Source organism: Ursus maritimus (genome assembly GCF_017311325.1).
Source record: "Ursus maritimus isolate PB19 chromosome X unlocalized genomic scaffold, ASM1731132v1 scaffold_X1, whole genome shotgun sequence".
NCBI lineage: Eukaryota > Metazoa > Chordata > Mammalia > Carnivora > Ursidae > Ursus > Ursus maritimus.
Window position 1 is genome coordinate 110,983,347 of NW_024423319.1, and position 15,519 is coordinate 110,998,865.

Below are 15,519 nucleotides of genomic sequence, written 5' to 3' on the forward strand. Positions count from 1 at the left end.
CCCCCCCCCCCCGTCGTGCCCCCATCTCACGGTCTGCCCAGAATTGGCGGTGGGGCTTGAGGGGCGCCTTGCGGCCAGCCCCCCTCATCTGGCATTTTTAAGGATGTGTAAATATTTTGCTGAGGATAAGTGACATCAACAGAATGATATTCCGCAGAGCCCGGGTGTGCAGCGATGATAAATAGATACGGCCAAACAAAGTTTTGATAACCGCGGATTCTCATGGCTCGCTCTGTTTCATTTGGGTCTTTGTTTTTGTTGGTTTAGCATAATCTCTCATCCTCTGGTGTGATCCCTTTATTTAGCTGATTTTGGAAGCTTCTCTTTAGAACAGAGAAAAGCAGCCAGCAGGGAGAAAACAATTCTTAGCCTTGCATGCATCAAGCAAGGTTTTCTGTGCTTTTCCGAGGGAATCGTTCCCAGCGTTGTCTAGATGACTCTCTTCCTCCTTTTGAGTCTTCAGAATCATTTGTTGATTGACCAAGAGACTTAGGATTAAGTTTGCAAATGTGTTTTGATGTGCTTTTGTTACATTGCGGGGGTGGCAGTGTGGGAGGAGACTAGTGGGGAGGCCAGTGGGTGGGAGCCACTCACCAGGGCAGCATTATGCCCCCACCCACTGTTTTGTCACATCGTTTTCTTCTCAAAGAGGAACGTGGGGAGCTGTGCCACTTTCAGAAGTCGGGGGTGGGCTGGGAGGCACAGAATCAAAAACTGGGTGGCACCCCAATTTCTGTGCCCCTTAGAAGCTCTGAGAGGCCACCTACCCACTCCCGAATCCACACCCCCCAGTAAATATCCTACAAATGGTCACGTGTGTCTCATCCTGACTAATGCCCACTAGAAGCATTCCAAAGTGGCCCAGGCACAGTGAGCCAAATTAGACTGGAACTTGGGGTATTGGCCGCTTTGGCAAAGCCCATGGAACCAAGGAGGTAGTCCTTTATCATGCAGAGAAGCACCAGACTTCCAGCTGTTGAGGTTTGGCCCCGGAAAACCTGCCCATCTCAGGAAAAAAATGAGAAAACAGCTTTCCAGGTGATGCCAGTTGCCAGTGTAAGAACTTGGTCAGTGGGCAGTCGGGTAAGAACTGTAAAATAAATAAAGTCTTGTAGCCAAAAAACAGCCTCTGAGACAGGGCCTCTGGAAAGCAAGAAAGAAGAAGAAAATGCAAAAGCTAGATGGGACTGGCCTCCCCAACTCCATCCGATCCTGAATGGAGGTATTCTGTATGCGGCAATCTCCACACACAGTGTGCTCTGAATGTGCAATAAGAAAATAGCAAGTGTCTGTTCTCTGGTTCCTTCCCTAACCTTAGATCTGGGGGGGGAGGGTAGTGGAGGGAAATAAATTGGGAAAGGAATTAACATTTGTCATTGCCCTCCGTCTGCCAAGCACTTCACATGTGGGAAACCATGATGTGATGGAGGCATTATTTTACAGATAAAGAATCTGAGGCTCAGAGAAATTTCCAGTCGTGTGTCAGAGTCCAGACTTCGGTGTTTATGAATTAAAGAAGCAACATGTCTCTCTAACCCTCTTTCAAGTCTTATTTATTTCTCCCAACGGCTGGAGTCCTCAGCCCCTACTCATTCACAAACTGTGGTACCTAACTTGGGGGTGGGGAGCCTACCAGTGAGGCAGCCCAGTGAGGCAAGATACGTGCCTATGTATCAAGTAGATAGACCACAGATAGTCCCAGACTATTTCAGATGGAAAAACTATGCCTTGTCATCTTGGAATTTCCAGCGCCCAACTGTTGCTTAATAAATGAGTTGAGTGACTAAGTGATGGAGCTGATGGAGTGAATGGTGGTAGGGAGGCAGCTGTAAGTCATCGTCAAGGGAGACTCAGCAGGGAGAAAGCCAGAGATTTTTTTTTTTAATCCAGAGATTTTTATGTTTGTTTGGGGATTTGGAGTTGTTGGTGTCACGCTCCATTTCTAGCCTGGGGTATGTCCAAGTCAACAAGTTTATGTGGTATGGACAAGAGCATTCCCATTTTTATAGATGAGGAAACTAAGCTAAGGCAGGTTAAATAATTAGCCCAAAGTCCATGGTAGGACCAAAGGATAGGTAAAGTATTTCTGACTCTTAACTGTCTCGAATAAATAAATTCTCAATAAAAATGGGATGAGGTCTTGCTCCCCAAATGCATCATGTTAAGCAAGTCCCTTAGCCCCTTTCCAACCAGATGGTAGCCTTTAACCTGCTAGAAACTCTGGAGCCACTGGGAGAACCAGGATTTGAATCCGTATATGGTTCTGCTGCCTCCCTGATCAGAATATGAGGGGACCTCAGAGAATGAGGCTCTCGGGGCTCTCGAGGAGGGGGGAAGATAGCTAATTGTACTCTCCCCTATACAAAAGCCTGTGTGGGATTCTGAATTAAGCTTGATTTGGGGATCAGGGTGCCATCCTTACAATAGAGTTGGCAGCTCTTGCCTTTGGAGAATGCCTCTGATTACCACTTCTCCCTCTGGCCTGTTCATCTTCCCGGATGCCCGTCATCTCATTCTTTCTAGACTCGAGGCATCTCCTTTGTGGCTCCAAATTTCTTCATGAGCCTCTTGAGTCTCTCTGTGTTCTGATGGCAACTGGTGAGGAGGTGATTTTAGTGGTCGCATTTGTACTTCTGGATTTTGCACATGACCCCCCTTCCCTCTCCAGCCAAGAACACACACACAAACACATACATGCGCAAACACAGGCGCACGTAATTTGATCATGTTTCTTTATCTGCTTCACCAAATTAGATTGCAAACCCAGAATTGTTATTGAAAGAACGTACGTGACTTTGGTGATCTTCTGTTCCAGCCCCTGCCTTAACAGATCAGAAGAGATAAGATGGAGGTGGTTCACCCAGCAGATGCCTTGAGTAATAATTATACTTGCTGACTTTCCCACTGCTGTGGGGCAGCCCCCCACAATGTAGGCATGGGCCCTGGGCCTCTCATAAAAACCCATTTTAATCTCCCGTTAGCGGTAGGGCTGGGCTTCTAGAATATCCCAATCCTTGTGATTCCCATTTCTGCTTTAATTCTTAGCTCCAGTATCTTGATGGCTCACCCTGCTCTCACCTGTCACTCTTTCTTCCCACAGTTTTTTGGTCTTGCACTGCATTGTCTAATAGAACCTTTTATGATGATGGAAATGTTCTGTTATCTGCACCATCTCATACAGTAGCCACAAGTCACACGTGGCTATTAGTAGTCAGAAGGTGGCCAGTCCAGAGTAGGATGTGCTATAAGGATAACATGTGCACGTGATTTCTAAGACTTAGTACAAAAAGAAAAGAATGCACAATAGCTTATTAATAATTTTTATATCAATTACATGGTACAATGATCATATTTTGAATATACTGGTCAAATAAGCTACAGTATTAAAATGAATGTCACCTGTTTCTTTTAATCTTTTTTATGTGCCTACCAGAAACTTTTAAGTGACACATATATTTCTACTAGGCAGTGCTTCTCTAGAGCAAACTAACCACCAACCTGTGCCTTCAGCCTCATAGTACCTCCAGATAGTTTAGGGGGCACAAACACCCTCTGTCTCCATGGCAGATGGGAGGCATGCGCCGACAGCCTGGCCTCAGGCAACTTTGATTTTCAGTAGCTAAGGTGTCATTGGGGGGGGTGCTAATCCAGCCTATCCATGAGCATGTTTGCTCAGTCAAGTTCCCCTGAGGAATGTGGGCTCCTGAAACTCTGTGGATTTGAGAGAGCAAGGCAGGGCTGGGAATGGGCAGGGCTGGCTTGACCAAAATGGCCCCCTTCCTGTCCTCTCCGCCACCTCACCCCACCCCGGGCTGGTGTCCTCGTCTAGTGGACAGCTGTCTCTTGCCTGAGCAACTGATTTCCTTGACACCTTGTCTAAGAATATCCTTCCTGAGGTTCGTGCTTAAAGAATAGTGTCCCAAGTAGACACCCTAATGGTGAGAGTGGGTTATTTGGGGCTGGAGCCAATCTTATAGAAAGGAAAGGGAAAAAGAGGGTGCACATAGTTATTTCCTGACAGCTTGATGAAAACAAGAGCAAGGAGATACATACAGTTTCTGCGAAAGAGACAGAATAAATGCAAGGAAGCCCAATTTCACACATCGTGATGCTGCAGATGAGGAAACCCGATGAAGGGATAGTTCCTGGGGATGGGGGAAGGCTCACAGCTGGCACTCTGGTCTTCCTGGTCCCTTCCTTGGGAGCTGGGCATGGCTTAAGTAGATGGAAAGGGCTGGAATAATGAACTTGGGGCTGCGGTGATTTATAGGTCAGGCCCCATGGCTCTGGCCCCTGAGGGGGCTGCCCCCACAGGGGACCCTTGGCTGACCTCTTTGAGCTCCTCGGAAGGAGCTGGTTTTGTTTCCCATGGCAGAAGCAGACTGTTTACTGGAGCACAGGAAGAATCCGACGTTCTGGCGAAAAATAATTCATTAACAGCCAGGGTATTACCAGTTCCCTGGAAAAGCTCCTCCAGCTGCACTGTAGCAACTGTTCTTTTTCACCAGCAGATTTGGGCCTCGCTGGCAGCCAGGACTGGGTGTGTTTGGGCGTTTTTGTCGTTGTTGTTATTTTTGCTTTTGTGCGTATGACCGCTTTTGCCTTATAATTCAGAGGAAAGAATGGTGTCCTGGAAGGGTCGTGATGGTATAGCTGTCAGCCATTATTTCCTTTGTGGTTTAAGCCTGGAAGCTCTAGGCCAACTCTAGGAACCTGCATTTCTCCTGACCATAGCCCGCCCCCATGTTAGGGTCACTATAGAGCAACACAGAATATTCTAGAACTGAAGGAATTTTAGAGAATCTCAACACCTGCTCTTAAGACCCTCTGGAAACAATTGGCTGAAGGACTCCCACCCCCAACCCCACCCTCCCACATACACACAAACATCAGGCAGAAAGTTCTGTCTTGGCTGTGTGGGATTCTTTGCTTACTATTAATTGACACAGCGGGGCCAAAGTATATGATTCATCATTCCAGTTTTGAGGGCATTTGGAAAGCCAGGCAGGCATAACCAAGAGAATGGGCTGCATGTTTTGCTCACTAAGAATGATTGAATCTACAGTAAATAAAATGGAATGATTCAGGAAGCTTTTTATGCTCTGGAGAAATCTGCTTTAAAAAAAGGTTTTTGTCTGCTTGTTTGTTTTTTATGCCTCATGTTTAGAAATGTGTACCCAAGAAGCAAGAAATGGAAAAGAATGGCATTTCCATGTTTTCGTTTTTTAAAAAACTCTAATTGCAGGTTAAGTAAGATACAATGTATTGATTCTGGTTTTGTATGAAACATAACTAGATAATCATTTTATTTTATGGGATATTAATTTCCATCCATTTAGACTGATGAAATATGCATTTAAAATGCACCTTATCTACCCCTGCCATCATTGCGGTATTTCTTTCTTTTTTTAGGGACAGAGAGAAAGAGAGAGAAAAAACGCGAGCGAGTGCATGATTGGGGGGTGGGGGCAAGGAGGGACAGAGGGCAAGGGAGAGAATCTTAAGCGGGCTGCATGCCCAGCACGGAGCCTAGCACAGGGCTTTATCTCACCACCCTGAGATCATGACCTGAGTCAAAATCAAGAGTTGGGTGCATGGGGGTCCCTGGATAGCTCAGTAGGTTGACCGTCTAACTTCTTGGTTTAGGCTCAGGTCATGATCCCGTGGTTTGTGGGCTCGAGTGCTGTTTCAGTTTCCATGCTCAACGTGGTGGAGGGGAGTCTGATTGAAGATTCTCTCCCTCTGCCCCTCCCCTCTCTGTCTCTCTCAAAAAAAAAAAAAATTAAAAAAACTGAGTCAGATGCTTAACCGATTGAGCCACCCAGGAGGCGCCCCTTCACAGTATTTTTTTTAATGTTTCTAGGTTCAGACTGAGAACCTATGGCATTTATTTGGAAAGGAATAAACATGTCCTTAGCTAACATATATGTAAACCATCCTTAGATTTCAAAGAAAATGATGTCTTCTCTCTTTGATGACTGCCAAAGATATGAATATTAAAGGCTGAACACGTTTGGCTTTATCCAAAGCACAGTTTCTCCACCTTGACACTGTTGACATTTTAGAGCAGATTTTTCTTTGTTGGGGTCAGGGGGCCTGGACACTGAGGATGTTAGCAGCCTCTCCGGCCTCTACCCACTAGATGCCAGTAGCATCGCTCCCTGCCACCACAATAGTGACAACCAAAAATGTCTCCAGACCTCATCAGATGTCCTCTCTGGGACAAAATCGCCTCTGGTTGAGAAACACTGGTCTAGACAAAGGTTAATAAGTAATTTGTGGGTTTTGGCAAATTCATTTTGAAATAGTAAACGACACAATTTATCCCCCTGACTTTTATATATACTGTTCATGGGGGGGATTAATTAACAGTTGGAAGTGGGTCATGTGCCTGATTTCATTCTAAAGTTGGTGGATGAGTTTATAAGATTGGATAAGCACAGAGATTTTTTAAGGCAGGCAACTGAATAAGGTGTAGGTAATTGGGGGGCACACTGTAATAACTAAGGGCTTTTCTGGTTTTTCATGAAGAGAGCAGGTTTTTCCTCCCTAATTTCTTTCTCATGTGCACCTGATTCGAGGCATGCTTTCAAAGCTACCAGGCATCTTCATCTACCCCGCCCCCTCTCCACTGTCATTTCTCCTGTAGCATCTTAAGCCTGAGCCAATTAATTTAGCCCTTTAGTGTACTTGGGAGAGCTCTGCGCATAACACTGTAATAGACTCATTTCAGATTGTGGCAGTCCTTTACCCACCACTAATTTCTATGTTTTCTAGGACCGTTGAGAGAGAATGTCAATGGTGGGCAGATGGGGCATTTCTCAAAACGATGGGACATTCAAATTTAGGTGGTCCTCCCCATCCCTCCCAGTTCTCTCCCTCTCTCACACATTTGCTTCCTCGCAGCAGTTTCACTGGGGAAAGAGGGTGTCAGCAGGGCTCCTTTGGGTAGCTTGAAGCTGGTAATGCTTGCAGTCAGCGGCAGCAAATGAAAGGCTGCCACTGGGACAAGCCCTTAGCCATCCTCTTTCTGAGGCTCCCTTGAAAGTCTAGAAAGAAGGGTTATGCATTCTCAGGGAAGGTGTTGTGGGGCTAAAACATGGAAATGGGATGAGCGCTGGGGGGACAGAGGGGGAACAGAGAGGCGGGTCACTCATTACACAGGCGAGTGCCCCGAGGTCAACATGCCTGCCAGTCTTTGGAGTGCGATGGGCGTTTGATGGTGCTCGGTGCAGACATCAGGGGCGCCACTTCATTTTGCGGCCATCAAGGGAGGCTGACCTTTCCCAAAGAGTGTCTGAAGGAATTCGGAGTGTCAGGCTTAGCCAGTGAGGAAAGATGGAAAAGCTTGAGCACGTAGGGGTTGGCCAAGCCACCAATACACCTTCATCGGTGAGTTCTAGCCTCCCCCGAGGAGCACTTTGAGTCTTCCTCGTCATCACGAAGGAAGAGGCAGTGAGCTTGGCAGACATGCACAGCGTGCCAGGTCCAGGCAGATAAATGACTGGCAGCACGTGACACTTGGTCATTCTAAGTAGCCAGCTAGGATTTGGGTGATGGTTGCAACACTGCAAGAAGAAACAGGATCATAAATCTGGGCTTTGGAGGCCAGTTTCGTGGCGCAGAGGCCACTGGGGCCACCGCCGTGTGCCGCAGAAGCAGACAGACAGGTCCAAGTGGTATGTTGTTCCTCAAAATAATGGCAGTGGCAGTGGCTGTGAAACACATTTAGACCCTTGTCATAAAAATGCAAACAGTCCTCCTGCTATAGGGAAAAGCTAAATAAACTCCATTGCAGCTGTATTAAGTAGAAACAGATTTGAAAATCGGGTGTTTTTTTTCCTGAGACACTTATTTATAGCAGGTTGGGCAAAGGCTGCCACTATCTTTCGCGACTCCGGAAGAGTGTTTTCCAGATGGTCCTTGCTGTTTTTCTCTTTATTAAGCTTACCCGAACACGGCCTCACTTGGAAAGGTTCATAGAAACTGGTGTTATTTTTTTCAGATTACAATGGCCATTGATTGGCCAACAAATCAATGGATGGGAATGGATTGAGCCTGTGCTCATGAATTTCCTTTTGCATTTTAGAAATAAGAAAAATATCAAGAAAAGCTCAAAATAGGGGTGCTCTTTCTTTGGCTGTATGTATCAGAGCTTCGGAAATCATCCGGGGCTACATTTTCTATTAATTTACATTTGCTTTTTTTCCTAAATTAATGCCCTTCTTTTTCCTAAACCTCTCCAACATCACTGTTTCCTTTCCAACATCTAAACAATGTCCAGATATATTTCAGATTGAGCAATTAGCTCTGGCTGCAATTTCCTCTTTGGAAAAAAAAATCACTAACCCACTAGACTAAATGTGAAATTATTGAATGCGAAAATATCAATCTGAGACCATTCGTTCTAGGAGCCTTTGTGGCTTATCACTTGCATTTTAAGAAGGCAAGAAAAGGCTGATTCTGCCCTGCCTTTCCGTGCTAGACACACCCACACCAAGAAACCTCAGGCTTTGTTTTTGCTCTTAGGAGCTGGGCAGCTGGATTTGGGGTCATCGAGGATGATTATTACAGCCCAAACCACACAGAGAGCCATCTTGGAATGTCACATAAACCATTGGTCCCCACAGACCAGGCATGGGACCAAATTTCTGCCCATTCACAGTGAAATGAAAGAAAAGTGTAAATGTAGTGAGTTTCTTTTTTAAAGCTAAACCTTATCCATTTCACAAAACTGCCCTTTATTCTAAAATGGCCTTTCCTATTTGTCTTGGTGTTAACGGCTCTTTTATGAATGATCAAGATAGTACCTGGCATTTGCAGTTTAACATCTTTTTTGACAAAGTCAGAAGTTGTCCAACTCATGTTGGATCCTCCATTTTTTCAAACGTTACTCATCCAGAACATTAGAATGTCTGGGATTCACCCAGGAGGCCTAACTAGATTATGAAGGGGAGCCTTTGTTATGATTCCTGAGCCAGAAAAACCAACCTGAGCAAGAGTGCTGCTCTGAGTTCCCTTACTCGACTCTTCTGACCCATCAGCCACAGGGAGCTGGCTTTGTCCAGAGCCCACGTGAAGCACGGAGTCGTGTCCCCAGAGGAGTTTGAAAGGGAAAACTGGCTTCTTGGACATATCGTCTGAGCATGCAGCTTGAACTCTGGGAGCCTGGACCTTTTATCCCTGATTCTGTTTTCAACTCTCTTGCCAGCTCACACAGGTTCCACCCACCTTCCTCCTCTCCTCAGCCCTGCCCACTGCTGCATGAGCCAGCCGGCCTCAGCAGGGTTCACCCAGGTGTGGCCCTGGGGTCCTTACTGGTCTGCTCTACTCCTGTCCTTGGCCCCCCCAGCTGCTGTTCCTCTCAATAAAGCATCTCTCTAGCCTTCTCACCCCACCTCAAGAACATTCAGTGACTCCCTATTTCCTAATTAGTTAAAATAAAACTCCTCTTTCCATTTTCCCAGTCCATTCTTCCCCTCATGACTGGCCTTCGGTAGGGATAATGCCTCTGGGTTGTACAATTATCTGGGGTTTTGTTTGTTTTCTTATATGGGGGGAGATTTGCAAGAAGGTTACAAGATCTCTTGGGCATCTTTCTTGATGAAGAACACTGAAGCCCTGAGTCTAATGTAATGGACCATCCCAGGGATAATGACATTTATGTTTAGAAAAAAAAAGAAAGGGGGCGCCTGGGTGGCGCAGTTGTTTAGTGTCTGCCTTCGGCTCAGGGCGTGATCAGGGCGTGATCCCGGCGTTCTGGGATCGAGCCCCACATCAGGCTCCTCCGCTATGAGCCTGCTTCTTCCTCTCCCACTCCCCCTGCTTGTGTTCCCTCTCTCGCTGGCTGTCTCTCTCTCTCTGTCAAATAAATAAAGAAAATCTTAAAAAAAAAAAAAAAAAAAAAAGCAAGCAAGCCTCACACAAAATGAGGCTCTCTGGCTTCAAGAATTATAGCCTTACTTCAAGTCTCTTACATACTGCTTCTGGATGGGGAGACCACCTTTCTAGCCTGCCGACAAATGGGTATTGCTTCAGGATGGTACTGCTGACTTGTACTGCTGAAAATAGAGCCACTTCCTCAGGCTCTGAAACTTGCAGTTGAAACATAGCAGAAAGAGTCTGTCCTAGCCAATGCAGACTGCCCGTTCCATTAGCAAATATCTCCAATGATTGCTTATAAAATCCTAATAGCAACAATATTACCTGTCATTTATGAAGCTTCTGCTATAAGCTGGAGAGTTGTCCCAGGTGATTTACATTTATTATTTTATTTCTAGCTTTGTAACAGCCTTAATGAGATAGGTGGGTACTATGAGTTTCAATTCATAAAGGAGGAATCAGGGCTCCAAGAGGGTTAGTAACTTACACAAGGTCACACAGCTCATAGGAGGTGGGACTGGGATTCTATACAACCCAGCTCAATAGAACTTCCGTTCTACACTAGAAATGCACTATATGGCAGGATCTAGCCACTAGCTAGATATTGCTGTTGAGCACTAGAAATGTGACTAGTGTGGCTGAGACTTGACTTTTAAATTTTCTTTTTAATTAAGTTTCTTTTTAATTTTTTTCTTAAGCATTTCAAGTGTACAGTTCAGTGGTATTAAGTACATTCACATTGTTGCATAACTGTCACCACCATCTATTACGAGAACTCTTTTCATCTTGCAAACTGAATCTCTGTACCCATTAAACACTAACTCCCCAGGACCCCTCCCCCCAGTCCCTGGCAGCCACATCTACATTCTTTTTTCTTTCTTTTTAAAAAATAGCCCCTTTCCCCCCCACATCTGAGCTTCTGGTAACCACCATTCTACTCTGTTACTATGAGTTTGGCTTTTTTTTTTTTTAATTCCACATTTACGCGAGTTATGAATATTTATCTTTCTTTTTAAAATTCTAAATGTAAATTGCCACATGGGACTCGTGGCCACTGTATTGGACAGCACAGCTGTGGAGCATGCTCGTTTCACTGTGCCCTTCTGCCCCCAGCTTTCCTATAATGTCCTCCCAGTTGAACATAGCTCCTCCCTTTCTCAGAGGCTTGTGGACTGTGGTTCTCAACCTTTAGTGTGCATTCAGATCAGCTGGAGGGCTTGTTAAAATACAGATTCCTGGGACTGACCCCGGGAGCAGGTCGGGAGTGGGGCCCAAGAATTTCCATTTCTAACAATTTCCCTGGTGCTGCTGGTGCCCGGGCCTTTGGTTGAACGTTATCTACCTGGACTTAAGGACTAATTCCTGCATCCTGAAGTGGTGTGGCCTGGGGTTCAGCTGTTAGCTTCTGGTACGCGGGGAGCAGCAGTGGTCGCTGGCTCAGGTCCGCTGGGAGAAGCTTTCTTCTCGCTGCTGTCCTGGAGACCCGGTCCTCTACCAGTCCCAGCTTTATTTGGGCCACAGTTAGCTTTGGTCACTCCCTTGGCAATTGTTCTGGAATGCATTCATTTTAATTTGGGGCTCCTTGGGAGAAGGGATGAAGAGCCAGGCGGGGTGAAGGAAGAGGCACGATCTTTAGGAATTGTCTGACCGCCCTGGTGATGGAAGGCAAGTCTGGACAGATAAGCCCATTTGTTGTCCAGTCTGCTGTTCTCTGCAATTTAAAGGTCGGCAAAGAAGTTAACTAGGAAAGAAAAACAAATGAGGCAGGTGAAGCAGACAGGTAACGGAGCCAGGTCCCCCCACCCTCGTATCTTCATCCTAATTTAGTCTTTGTCCCTTTTGGAGGGCATAGGCCATTTGCCCTGGGGCAGGATTGGAAGAGAGGGGGTATGAGTGGCCAGGGTGCCTGGGGAGGTCCCTGGAAAGGGGACTGTCATGTTGGCCACCTTGACTCTTGTTCTAGCTTTCAGCAGTGCTGAGAATGTTGTTCTTGTTTAAAAAAAGAAAAAGAAAAGAAAAAGACAGGTGGAAAGAAGTAGCTGAGGTTACTCACGAAAGTAGCTGCTAGGCTGTTTTTCTTATGAATATTTATAAAATAAAAGAGCAATGTGGAATCACTTTTTGTCTGAGTGTGCACAGATCTGTGTTTTCTCCCATGGAGCCTGTTCTTTTCTCTCGCCGTTTTCCCTCTTTGTTTTGTTGTTGTAGTTATTTCGTTTTTGGAGAGCAGGAATCATGTGTCTTTTTTTGTGGCTTGGTCTCAAACCAGCCTTTCAGTATCTTGAGCCAGGCAGCACTTCCTAAAGTTCATTTTAATCACCACGTTTAACAGCCCAGCCCTCCTTGGCTCCTGGCAGTGTGCTCTGTAGCGCTTAGATGCTGGTAATATGCTTCATACAAAAAAGTACAAACACACATTTCTCCCAGTTTATCTGTTTCCAAAAGCAAGTCTTCAAAGGCATGAACTCAAGGCCCATTTCTGCTATTACAGGGGTTCTGTCCCTGTTGATCGGTGGGGAAATGTCAACTTCCTGTGCTTTGAGTACTTCCATCGTCTCACTTAGCTCTGGGCTGTCTCCCCAAGAGCGAGCTCAGCAAGTTGGAGCACAGCAGTGGGCCCCATCCCCGTCCCTCTCGTCTCTGTCACCACCACTCAGCAGGGGTAAGACCCACCTTCCTCCAGTCAACTGGACCTAGCCTCAACTCCATTTTGGACACTTAGAACAGGAAGCTCTTCTCCCCCCATTTGTATGGGATGTTTCTTTTCTCCCTTGAAATCTGTTGCTTGCCCCCATCTCTGTAGTGACCAGTGCCAAATGCCCTATTCCTTCTCTTAAAAGATTCATTTATTTTAGAGAGGGAGCGTGCGAGCCAGGGGGCAGGGCCGAGGGAGAGGGAGAGAGAGAATCTCCAGCAGACTCTGCTGAGTGCAGAGCCTGACGTGGGATTCGATCCCATGACCCTGAGATCACGACCTGAGCCGAAACCAAGAGTCTGAAGTTTAACTGACCGCGCCATCCAGGCGCCCCTGCCCTATTCCTTTTTACCACTTCCGTGGATGGTGTGAAGAACTTCAACTTCTCCAGATCCACGATGGAGCTCAAGCACCTGGCCAAGAATTTCATATAGGTGCTCTCACTTCAACCACACAGCGATGTTTAGAAATAGCTACTATCATTTACAGATGAGGAAAGTGAGCTTATGATGCTGAGCAGAAAAGGTGGGCGGGGCCCAGATCATGAGTCTTGTTAGCCTTGAAAAAGAACTTGGACTTTATCCTGAGCAGTTTCTTAGAGGCCAGTGACATTATCTACTCTCTGTGTTTGGTTTTTTTGTCCTAGTGGAGAATGAACTGGGGCAGGAGGGAAAGAAGACCAAAAAAAGGGTGCTGTTGCAGAAATCCCAGAGAGCAGTGACCTTGCGCTGAAGCAGCATAGTGGCAGAGGCGAGTGCTTGGATTGTAGAAGTGTTTAGGAGGCCAACTGTGGGATTCGGTAATGGCTGGTAGGTAGAGTAAATGATGATGACACCCTGGTTTCTGTAGTTTAGGCGCCATGATGGGTCAGGGAGCTCAGGAGAGGGGAGAGATTGAGTGTCTGGGCCCTCCCTCCCTTTGCAGTCAGGCGAGTGGGCAGACAATGTTGGCATTGGCTCATGTAATCATCTTGAGCCCCCAATCCTGAAGGGAGTGTGTTGAAAACAGTGAATGGGCCAAAAAATGGGGGGAGAAAAGGAAAACCTGACAGACATAGTCAACAGCCAGAGCACCTTCAGTCAGCAGCTTTAAATACACTTTCCAAATTCATGTACTTTAAATAGGCCAGAATTTGTAAGCAGTGGGGGGCACAGAGTAATTCTGCCAGTTTAGGTCTTGACTGGGCCCAGCTGGAGGAGAGGGGTTTGGCTGGTGGCCTGCCACTAGTGTGACCAACTGTCTTCATTTGCGCAGGATTGAGAGGGTTCCTGACACATGAGACTTACAGCTTTAAAACCTGGGCAGTGCTGGGCAAACATGGATGAGTTGGTCATGCCACTTGCCAGGGCGGACAAGTTGGGCAGCTGGGCTGCTTGGGGCCAAAGCAGTGAAGATTCAGTTCTTCCTGGGGACTCAGTATGATGATGCCACCACAGAGCAGAAAGGGAGCTTGGGAATGGAAAAGGCAAGAATGTATCCCAAGCCCTTTCAGATAGCTTCTCCGGGTCCAAAGGAAAGTCTTTTCTTAAAGTAAGAGCCTGGGAACTCCATTCTGCTTTTCTGGAAACTACCTTGTGCCACATCCTCCTTGTAGCGCCCCCCACCCTTCCAGCCCTAGGGATTCATTGGGATATTTAGGGTGAATTTCAGGTGAATGAACAAATTCTTTGGTTCTGTCAGCATTTGGGACTTGCAGGTCCTTAATCAGACGTGGGAATATTTTAAACTGGGTCCTAGGTGGGGAGAACAGTTTCTTAATAGGTTCCTACATCCTTGAAATCGTGGTTAGAAAAGACTTTTTTTTTAACAGCAGCAAAATGCAAAATCATTCGTAGCGGTAGACCATTTGGATCTTCATTTGCAAAGGAACCATAGCCCTCCATTATTCATAAGTCTTTTGAAACCAAATGACAAATTTTTTGTCTTCAAAAGCTTCCCTTCCCCACCCCCACCACAAGTATTTCTCTTGCAAAATAAACCTCAGTAAATAAGCAGACAGCATGTTGTAAATGGTAGGACAGAGGAGCACTTGGAATAGAAAGTCCTGGCCTGGTGCAAGCCTCCAGCTCCATCCAGAAATGCAGAGAGAAACAGAGGGTGAGGTGACAGCACTCACCTGACACCAGTGACAGGGAAAAGCATCAGAGTTCATTCTCGTGGTGGGCCGCAGCAGCAGGAATAAGGAGGAGTTCAGTGCAGGGAAATAAAAGAGAAAGGGAAAAACAGAGGGAGATGTGAAAAAAGTCCGGTTCGGATTCTTCTGACCACGTGGCTCAGGTAGTGAGGGAGATAGAAAGGCCCCAAATGGGACGTGGGTCTTTGGAAAGAGCCTCCAACAGTACCCTGTCCTCTAATGAGTCTGCAAGTGAAAACGAGCTTTGTCATTTCTCTGTGCCCTTCTGTATCACTTTATGAGGAGTGGATATTAGTTATAGCAAAATCGCCTGCAGTATATTCTTACCTAAGCATAGAGGACATAGTGGGTAAAAGCTTAAATAATAGTATCAGCATTTTAAAAAGGTTTTTTATTTCACATACATTTTAAATAGGTCAGAATTTTTAAGCAGCGGGGAGAGAGGGTTTATTCTTTTCTTGGTAATGTTTGATTTTTAATGGCAGCTGTACCAGCTATATGGATGGAAGTCCTAAAATTATCCATCACAGTTTTTTATTTTCAGGTTTTGGTCTAAAATCCTAACATACATACAGAAAACTGTGCATGCTATGATGCGTACAGCTTGAAGAATTTTCACAAATAGCACACCCAAGTCACCAGCACCCCAACGGAGACAGGGGCCACACCAGCCCCCCAGAAGGCCCCGCCCCACATCCTCTCCATTACTTCTCACCAGCAGTAACCACTGTCTTTCCACAGCGTAGATTAATTGTGTCTCATACAGAATTTTTCAGTCATAGCCTTATCTGTGAGTATCCCCCCCCCC

The 15,519-nt window shown here is 46.1% G+C and overlaps 1 protein-coding gene across 4 annotated transcripts in view; it reads left to right on the plus strand.

The window, feature by feature from the left end:
- RAI2 (retinoic acid induced 2) overlaps positions 1 to 15,519 on the plus strand; it is a 60,907-nt gene that overhangs the window by 1,488 nt on the left and 43,900 nt on the right. The gene's annotated exons all lie outside the window — the stretch shown is intronic.